At 26.2% G+C, this 9,986-nt stretch overlaps 1 long non-coding RNA gene across 1 annotated transcript; it reads right to left on the bottom strand.

Annotated features, from left to right (window-relative positions):
• Positions 1 to 9,030: 9,030 nt before the first annotated feature.
• LOC149679207 (uncharacterized) lies at positions 9,031 to 9,641 on the bottom strand. Its single transcript, XR_016365908.1, has 2 exons — positions 9,526 to 9,641; positions 9,031 to 9,235 (listed from the first exon to the last, which is right to left on the bottom strand). It is a non-coding gene; the product is annotated as an uncharacterized LOC149679207 (long non-coding RNA).
• Positions 9,642 to 9,986: the final 345 nt, after the last annotated feature.

Genomic DNA, 9,986 nt, shown 5'->3' with positions numbered 1-9,986 from the left:
CGGTTTTTTTCAAATGAAACGTTCCTTATCAGTTCATTAAATTAAATAAGAATTAATTCTAACCATCATTAAATTTTTTGGTAGTTTTTTATGACTAAAAACTCTTGCAGAACCTTGAATATTTTTTGCAAACTTTTAGAAAAACCGGTTTTTTTTTCAAATGAAACGGTACTAATCAGTTCATTAAATTAAATAAGAATTAATTCTAACCATCATTAAATTTTTTGGCAGTTTTTATGCCGAAAAACTCTTGCAGAACCTTGAATATTTTTTGCAAACTTTTAGAAAAACCGGTTTTTTACATGAAAACGGTACGGATCAGTTCACTAAATTAAATAAGAATTAATTCTAACCATCATTTAATTTTTTGGCAGTTTTTTATGCCGAAAACCTCTTGCAGAACCTTGAATATTTTTTGCAAACTTTTAGAAAAACCGGTTTTTTTCAAATGAAACGGTACTAATCAGTTCATTAAATTAAATAAGAATTAATTCTAACCATCATTAATTTTTTTGGTAGTTTTTTATGCCGAAAAACTCTTGCAGAACCTTGAATATGTTTTGCAAACTTTTAGAAAAACCGGTTTTTTTCAAATGAAACGGTACTAATCAGTTCATTAAATTAAATAAAAATTAATTCTAACTATCATTTAATTTTTTGGCAGTTTTTATGCATAAAAACTCTTGCAGAACCTTGAATTATTTTTGCTAACTTTTAGAAAAACCGGTTTTTTTCAAATGAAACGGTACTAATCAGTTCATTAAATTAAATAAAAATTAATTCTAACCATCATTTAATTTTTTGGCAGTTTTTTATGCCGAAAAACTCTTGCAGAACCTTGAATTATTTTTGCAAACTTTTAGAAAAACCGGTTTTTTTCAAATGAAACGTTCCTTATCAGTTCATTAAATTAAATAAGAATTAATTCTAACCATCATTAAATTTTTTGGTAGTTTTTTATGACTAAAAACTCTTGCAGAACCTTGAATATTTTTTGCAAACTTTTAGAAAAACCGGTTTTTTTTTCAAATGAAACGGTACTAATCAGTTCATTAAATTAAATAAGAATTAATTCTAACCATCATTAAATTTTTTGGCAGTTTTTATGCCGAAAAACTCTTGCAGAACCTTGAATATTTTTTGCAAACTTTTAGAAAAACCGGTTTTTTACATGAAAACGGTACGGATCAGTTCACTAAATTAAATAAGAATTAATTCTAACCATCATTTAATTTTGTGGCAGTTTTTTATGCCGAAAACCTCTTGCAGAACCTTGAATATTTTTTGCAAACTTTTAGAAAAACCGGTTTTTTTCAAATGAAACGGTACTAATCAGTTCATTAAATTAAATAAGAATTAATTCTAACCATCATTAATTTTTTTGGTAGTTTTTTATGCCGAAAAACTCTTGCAGAACCTTGAATATGTTTTGCAAACTTTTAGAAAAACCGGTTTTTTTCAAATGAAACGGTACTAATCAGTTCATTAAATTAAATAAAAATTAATTCTAACTATCATTTAATTTTTTGGCAGTTTTTATGCATAAAAACTCTTGCAGAACCTTGAATTATTTTTGCTAACTTTTAGAAAAACCGGTTTTTTTCAAATGAAACGGTACTAATCAGTTCATTAAATTAAATAAAAATTAATTCTAACTATCATTTAATTTTTTGGCAGTTTTTATGCATAAAAACTCTTGCAGAACCTTGAATTATTTTTGCAAACTTTTAGAAAAACCGGTTTTTTTCAAATGAAACGGTACTAATCAATTCATTAAATTAAATAAGAATTAATTCTAACCATCATTAAATTTTTTGGTAGTTTTTTATGCCGAAAAACTCTTGCAGAACCTTGAATTATTTTTGCAAACTTTTAGAAAAACCAGTTTTTTTCAAATGAAACGGTACTAATCAGTTCATTAAATTAAATAAGAATTAATTCTAACCATCATTAATTTTTTTGGTAGTTTTTTATGCCGAAAAACTCTTGCAGAACCTTGAATATTTTTTGCAAACTTTTAGAAAAACCGGTTTTTTTCAAATGAAACGGTACTAATCAGTTCATTAAATTAAATAAAAATTAATTCTAACTATCATTTAATTTTTTGGCAGTTTTTTATGCATAAAAACTCTTGCAGAACCTTGAATTATTTTTGCAAACTTTTAGAAAAACCGGTTTTTTTCAAATGAAACGGTACTAATCAGTTCATTAAATTAAATAAGAATTAATTCTAACCATCATTTAATTTTTTGGCAGTTTTTTATGCCGAAAAACTCTTGCAGAACCTTGAATTATTTTTGCAAACTTTTAGAAAAACCGGTTTTTTTCAAATGAAACGGTACTAATCAGTTCATTAAATTAAATAAGAATTAATTCTAACCATCATTAAATTTTTTGGTAGTTTTTTATGCCGAAAAACTCTTGCAGGACCTTGAATATTTTTTGCAAACTTTTAGAAAAACCGGTTTTTTTACATGAAAACGGCACGGATCAGTTCATTAAATCAAATAAGAATTAATTCTAACCATCATTTAATTTTTTGGCAGTTTTTTATGCCGAAAAACTCTTGCAGAACCTTGAATATTTTTTGCAAACTTTTAGAAAAACCGGTTTTCTTACATGAAAACGGCACGGATCAGTTCATTAAATAAAATAAGAATTAATTCTAACCATCATTTAATTTTTTGGCAGTTTTTTATGCCGAAAAACTCTTGCAGAACCTTGAATATTTTTTGCAAACTTTTAGAAAAACCGGTTTTTTTCAAATGAAACGGTACTAATCAGTTCATTAAATTAAAAAAGAATTAATTCTAACCATCATTTAATTTTTTGGCAGTTTTTTATGCCGAAAAACTCTTGCAGAACCTTGAATTATTTTTGCAAACTTTTAGAAAAACCGGTTTTTTTCAAATGAAACGTTCCTTATCAGTTCATTAAATTAAATAAGAATTAATTCTAACCATCATTAAATTTTTTGGTAGTTTTTTATGACTAAAAACTCTTGCAGAACCTTGAATATTTTTTGCAAACTTTTAGAAAAACCGGTTTTTTTTTTCAAATGAAACGGTACTAATCAGTTCATTAAATTAAATAAGAATTAATTCTAACCATCATTAAATTTTTTGGCAGTTTTTATGCCGAAAAACTCTTGCAGAACCTTGAATATTTTTTGCAAACTTTTAGAAAAACCGGTTTTTTACATGAAAACGGTACGGATCAGTTCACTAAATTAAATAAGAATTAATTCTAACCATCATTTAATTTTTTGGCAGTTTTTTATGCCGAAAACCTCTTGCAGAACCTTGAATATTTTTTGCAAACTTTTAGAAAAACCGGTTTTTTTCAAATGAAACGGTACTAATCAGTTCATTAAATTAAATAAGAATTAATTCTAACCATCATTAATTTTTTTGGTAGTTTTTTATGCCGAAAAACTCTTGCAGAACCTTGAATATGTTTTGCAAACTTTTAGAAAAACCGGTTTTTTTCAAATGAAACGGTACTAATCAGTTCATTAAATTAAATAAAAATTAATTCTAACTATCATTTAATTTTTTGGCAGTTTTTATGCATAAAAACTCTTGCAGAACCTTGAATTATTTTTGCTAACTTTTAGAAAAACCGGTTTTTTTCAAATGAAACGGTACTAATCAGTTCATTAAATTAAATAAAAATTAATTCTAACCATCATTTAATTTTTTGGCAGTTTTTTATGCCGAAAAACTCTTGCAGAACCTTGAATTATTTTTGCAAACTTTTAGAAAAACCGGTTTTTTTCAAATGAAACGTTCCTTATCAGTTCATTAAATTAAATAAGAATTAATTCTAACCATCATTAAATTTTTTGGTAGTTTTTTATGACTAAAAACTCTTGCAGAACCTTGAATATTTTTTGCAAACTTTTAGAAAAACCGGTTTTTTTCAAATGAAACGGTACTAATCAGTTCATTAAATTAAATAAGAATTAATTCTAACCATCATTAAATTTTTTGGTAGTTTTTTATGACTAAAAACTCTTGCAGAACCTTGAATATTTTTTGCAAACTTTTAGAAAAACCGGTTTTTTTCAAATGAAACGGTACTAATCAGTTCATTAAATTAAATAAGAATTAATTCTAACCATCATTAAATTTTTTGGCAGTTTTTATGCCGAAAAACTCTTGCAGAACCTTGAATATTTTTTGCAAACTTTTAGAAAAACCGGTTTTTTACATGAAAACGGTACGGATCAGTTCACTAAATTAAATAAGAATTAATTCTAACCATCATTTAATTTTTTGGCAGTTTTTTATGCCGAAAACCTCTTGCAGAACCTTGAATATTTTTTGCAAACTTTTAGAAAAACCGGTTTTTTTCAAATGAAACGTTCCTTATCAGTTCATTAAATTAAATAAGAATTAATTCTAACCATCATTAAATTTTTTGGTAGTTTTTTATGACTAAAAACTCTTGCAGAACCTTGAATATTTTTTGCAAACTTTTAGAAAAACCGGTTTTTTTTTCAAATGAAACGGTACTAATCAGTTCATTAAATTAAATAAGAATTAATTCTAACCATCATTAAATTTTTTGGCAGTTTTTATGCCGAAAAACTCTTGCAGAACCTTGAATATTTTTTGCAAACTTTTAGAAAAACCGGTTTTTTACATGAAAACGGTACGGATCAGTTCACTAAATTAAATAAGAATTAATTCTAACCATCATTTAATTTTGTGGCAGTTTTTTATGCCGAAAACCTCTTGCAGAACCTTGAATATTTTTTGCAAACTTTTAGAAAAACCGGTTTTTTTCAAATGAAACGGTACTAATCAGTTCATTAAATTAAATAAGAATTAATTCTAACCATCATTAATTTTTTTGGTAGTTTTTTATGCCGAAAAACTCTTGCAGAACCTTGAATATGTTTTGCAAACTTTTAGAAAAACCGGTTTTTTTCAAATGAAACGGTACTAATCAGTTCATTAAATTAAATAAAAATTAATTCTAACTATCATTTAATTTTTTGGCAGTTTTTATGCATAAAAACTCTTGCAGAACCTTGAATTATTTTTGCTAACTTTTAGAAAAACCGGTTTTTTTCAAATGAAACGGTACTAATCAGTTCATTAAATTAAATAAAAATTAATTCTAACTATCATTTAATTTTTTGGCAGTTTTTATGCATAAAAACTCTTGCAGAACCTTGAATTATTTTTGCAAACTTTTAGAAAAACCGGTTTTTTTCAAATGAAACGGTACTAATCAATTCATTAAATTAAATAAGAATTAATTCTAACCATCATTAAATTTTTTGGTAGTTTTTTATGCCGAAAAACTCTTGCAGAACCTTGAATTATTTTTGCAAACTTTTAGAAAAACCAGTTTTTTTCAAATGAAACGGTACTAATCAGTTCATTAAATTAAATAAGAATTAATTCTAACCATCATTAATTTTTTTGGTAGTTTTTTATGCCGAAAAACTCTTGCAGAACCTTGAATATTTTTTGCAAACTTTTAGAAAAACCGGTTTTTTTCAAATGAAACGGTACTAATCAGTTCATTAAATTAAATAAAAATTAATTCTAACTATCATTTAATTTTTTGGCAGTTTTTTATGCATAAAAACTCTTGCAGAACCTTGAATTATTTTTGCAAACTTTTAGAAAAACCGGTTTTTTTCAAATGAAACGGTACTAATCAGTTCATTAAATTAAATAAGAATTAATTCTAACCATCATTTAATTTTTTGGCAGTTTTTTATGCCGAAAAACTCTTGCAGAACCTTGAATTATTTTTGCAAACTTTTAGAAAAACCGGTTTTTTTCAAATGAAACGGTACTAATCAGTTCATTAAATTAAATAAGAATTAATTCTAACCATCATTAAATTTTTTGGTAGTTTTTTATGCCGAAAAACTCTTGCAGGACCTTGAATATTTTTTGCAAACTTTTAGAAAAACCGGTTTTTTTACATGAAAACGGCACGGATCAGTTCATTAAATCAAATAAGAATTAATTCTAACCATCATTTAATTTTTTGGCAGTTTTTTATGCCGAAAAACTCTTGCAGAACCTTGAATATTTTTTGCAAACTTTTAGAAAAACCGGTTTTCTTACATGAAAACGGCACGGATCAGTTCATTAAATCAAATAAGAATTAATTCTAACCATCATTTAATTTTTTGGCAGTTTTTTATGCCGAAAAACTCTTGCAGAACCTTGAATATTTTTTGCAAACTTTTAGAAAAACCGGTTTTTTTCAAATGAAACGGTACTAATCAGTTCATTAAATTAAAAAAGAATTAATTCTAACCATCATTTAATTTTTTGGCAGTTTTTTATGCCGAAAAACTCTTGCAGAACCTTGAATTATTTTTGCAAACTTTTAGAAAAACCGGTTTTTTTCAAATGAAACGTTCCTTATCAGTTCATTAAATTAAATAAGAATTAATTCTAACCATCATTAAATTTTTTGGTAGTTTTTTATGACTAAAAACTCTTGCAGAACCTTGAATATTTTTTGCAAACTTTTAGAAAAACCGGTTTTTTTTTCAAATGAAACGGTACTAATCAGTTCATTAAATTAAATAAGAATTAATTCTAACCATCATTAAATTTTTTGGCAGTTTTTATGCCGAAAAACTCTTGCAGAACCTTGAATATTTTTTGCAAACTTTTAGAAAAACCGGTTTTTTACATGAAAACGGTACGGATCAGTTCACTAAATTAAATAAGAATTAATTCTAACCATCATTTAATTTTTTGGCAGTTTTTTATGCCGAAAACCTCTTGCAGAACCTTGAATATTTTTTGCAAACTTTTAGAAAAACCGGTTTTTTTCAAATGAAACGGTACTAATCAGTTCATTAAATTAAATAAGAATTAATTCTAACCATCATTAATTTTTTTGGTAGTTTTTTATGCCGAAAAACTCTTGCAGAACCTTGAATATGTTTTGCAAACTTTTAGAAAAACCGGTTTTTTTCAAATGAAACGGTACTAATCAGTTCATTAAATTAAATAAAAATTAATTCTAACTATCATTTAATTTTTTGGCAGTTTTTATGCATAAAAACTCTTGCAGAACCTTGAATTATTTTTGCTAACTTTTAGAAAAACCGGTTTTTTTCAAATGAAACGGTACTAATCAGTTCATTAAATTAAATAAAAATTAATTCTAACCATCATTTAATTTTTTGGCAGTTTTTTATGCCGAAAAACTCTTGCAGAACCTTGAATTATTTTTGCAAACTTTTAGAAAAACCGGTTTTTTTCAAATGAAACGTTCCTTATCAGTTCATTAAATTAAATAAGAATTAATTCTAACCATCATTAAATTTTTTGGTAGTTTTTTATGACTAAAAACTCTTGCAGAACCTTGAATATTTTTTGCAAACTTTTAGAAAAACCGGTTTTTTTCAAATGAAACGGTACTAATCAGTTCATTAAATTAAATAAGAATTAATTCTAACCATCATTAAATTTTTTGGCAGTTTTTATGCCGAAAAACTCTTGCAGAACCTTGAATATTTTTTGCAAACTTTTAGAAAAACCGGTTTTTTACATGAAAACGGTACGGATCAGTTCACTAAATTAAATAAGAATTAATTCTAACCATCATTTAATTTTTTGGCAGTTTTTTATGCCGAAAACCTCTTGCAGAACCTTGAATATTTTTTGCAAACTTTTAGAAAAACCGGTTTTTTTCAAATGAAACGGTACTAATCAGTTCATTAAATTAAATAAGAATTAATTCTAACCATCATGAATTTTTTTGGTAGTTTTTTATGCCGAAAAACTCTTGCAGAACCTTGAATATTTTTTGCAAACTTTTAGAAAAACCGGTTTTTTTACATGAAAACGGTACGGATCAGTTCATTTAATTAATTAAGAATTAATTCTAACCATCATTTAATTTTTTGGCAGTTTTTTATGCCGAAAACCTCTTGCAGAACCTTGAATATTTTTTGCAAACTTTTAGAAAAACCGGTTTTTTTCAAATGAAACGGTACTAATCAGTTCATTAAATTAAATAAGAATTAATTCTAACCATCATTAAATTTTTTGGTAGTTTTTTATGCCGAAAAACTCTTGCAGAACCTTGAATTATTTTTGCAAACTTTTAGAAAAACCGGTTTTTTTCAAATGAAACGGTACTAATCAGTTCATTAAATTAAATAAGAATTAATTCTAACCATCATTAAATTTTTTGGCAGTTTTTATGCCGAAAAACTCTTGCAGAACCTTGAATATTTTTTGCAAACTTTTAGAAAAACCGGTTTTTTACATGAAAACGGTACGGATCAGTTCACTAAATTAAATAAGAATTAATTCTAACCATCATTTAATTTTTTGGCAGTTTTTTATGCCGAAAACCTCTTGCAGAACCTTGAATATTTTTTGCAAACTTTTAGAAAAACCGGTTTTTTTCAAATGAAACGGTACTAATCAGTTCATTAAATTAAATAAGAATTAATTCTAACCATCATGAATTTTTTTGGTAGTTTTTTATGCCGAAAAACTCTTGCAGAACCTTGAATATTTTTTGCAAACTTTTAGAAAAACCGGTTTTTATACATGAAAACGGTACGGATCAGTTCATTTAATTAATTAAGAATTAATTCTAACCATCATTTAATTTTTTGGCAGTTTTTTATGCCGAAAACCTCTTGCAGAACCTTGAATTATTTTTGCAAACTTTTAGAAAAACCGGTTTTTTTCAAATGAAACGGTACTAATCAGTTCATTAAATTAAATAAGAATTAATTCTAACCATCATTAAATTTTTTGGTAGTTTTTTATGCCGAAAAACTCTTGCAGGACCTTGAATATTTTTTGCAAACTTTTAGAAAAACCGGTTTTTTTACATGAAAACGGCACGGATCAGTTCATTAAATCAAATAAGAATTAATTCTAACCATCATTTAATTTTTTGGCAGTTTTTTATGCCGAAAAACTCTTGCAGAACCTTGAATATTTTTTGCAAACTTTTAGAAAAACCGGTTTTTTTCAAATGAAACGGTACTAATCAGTTCATTAAATTAAATAAGAATTAATTCTAACCATCATTTAATTTTTTGGCAGTTTTTATGCCGAAAACCTCTTGCAGAACCTTGGATGTTTTTTGCAAACTTTTAGAGAAACCGGTTTTTTTACATGAAAACGGTACGGATCAGTTCATTAAATTAAATAAGAATTAATTCTAACCATCATTTAATTTTTTGGCAGTTTTTTATGCCGAAAAACTCTTGCAGAACCTTGAATATTTTTTGCAAACTTTTAGAAAAACCGGTTTTTTTCAAATGAAACGGTACTAATCAGTTCATTAAATTAAAAAAGAATTAATTCTAACCATCATTTAATTTTTTGGCAGTTTTTTATGCCGAAAAACTCTTGCAGAACCTTGAATTATTTTTGCAAACTTTTAGAAAAACCGGTTTTTTTCAAATGAAACGTTCCTTATCAGTTCATTAAATTAAATAAGAATTAATTCTAACCATCATTAAATTTTTTGGTAGTTTTTTATGACTAAAAACTCTTGCAGAACCTTGAATATTTTTTGCAAACTTTTAGAAAAACCGGTTTTTTTTCAAATGAAACGGTACTAATCAGTTCATTAAATTAAATAAGAATTAATTCTAACCATCATTAAATTTTTTGGCAGTTTTTATGCCGAAAAACTCTTGCAGAACCTTGAATATTTTTTGCAAACTTTTAGAAAAACCGGTTTTTTACATGAAAACGGTACGGATCAGTTCACTAAATTAAATAAGAATTAATTCTAACCATCATTTAATTTTTTGGCAGTTTTTTATGCCGAAAACCTCTTGCAGAACCTTGAATATGTTTTGCAAACTTTTAGAAAAACCGGTTTTTTTCAAATGAAACGGTACTAATCAGTTCATTAAATTAAATAAAAATTAATTCTAACTATCATTTAATTTTTTGGCAGTTTTTATGCATAAAAACTCTTGCAGAACCTTGAATTATTTTTGCTAACTTTTAGAA

Source organism: Phalangium opilio, unplaced genomic scaffold (genome assembly GCF_054372755.1).
Source record: "Phalangium opilio isolate 3A_F unplaced genomic scaffold, DU_Popi_V2 ptg000041l_1, whole genome shotgun sequence".
Lineage (NCBI taxonomy): Eukaryota > Metazoa > Arthropoda > Arachnida > Opiliones > Phalangiidae > Phalangium > Phalangium opilio.
The sequence above is the reverse complement of the archived record's forward strand: the minus strand, read 5'-3'. Positions and strand labels throughout refer to the sequence as shown.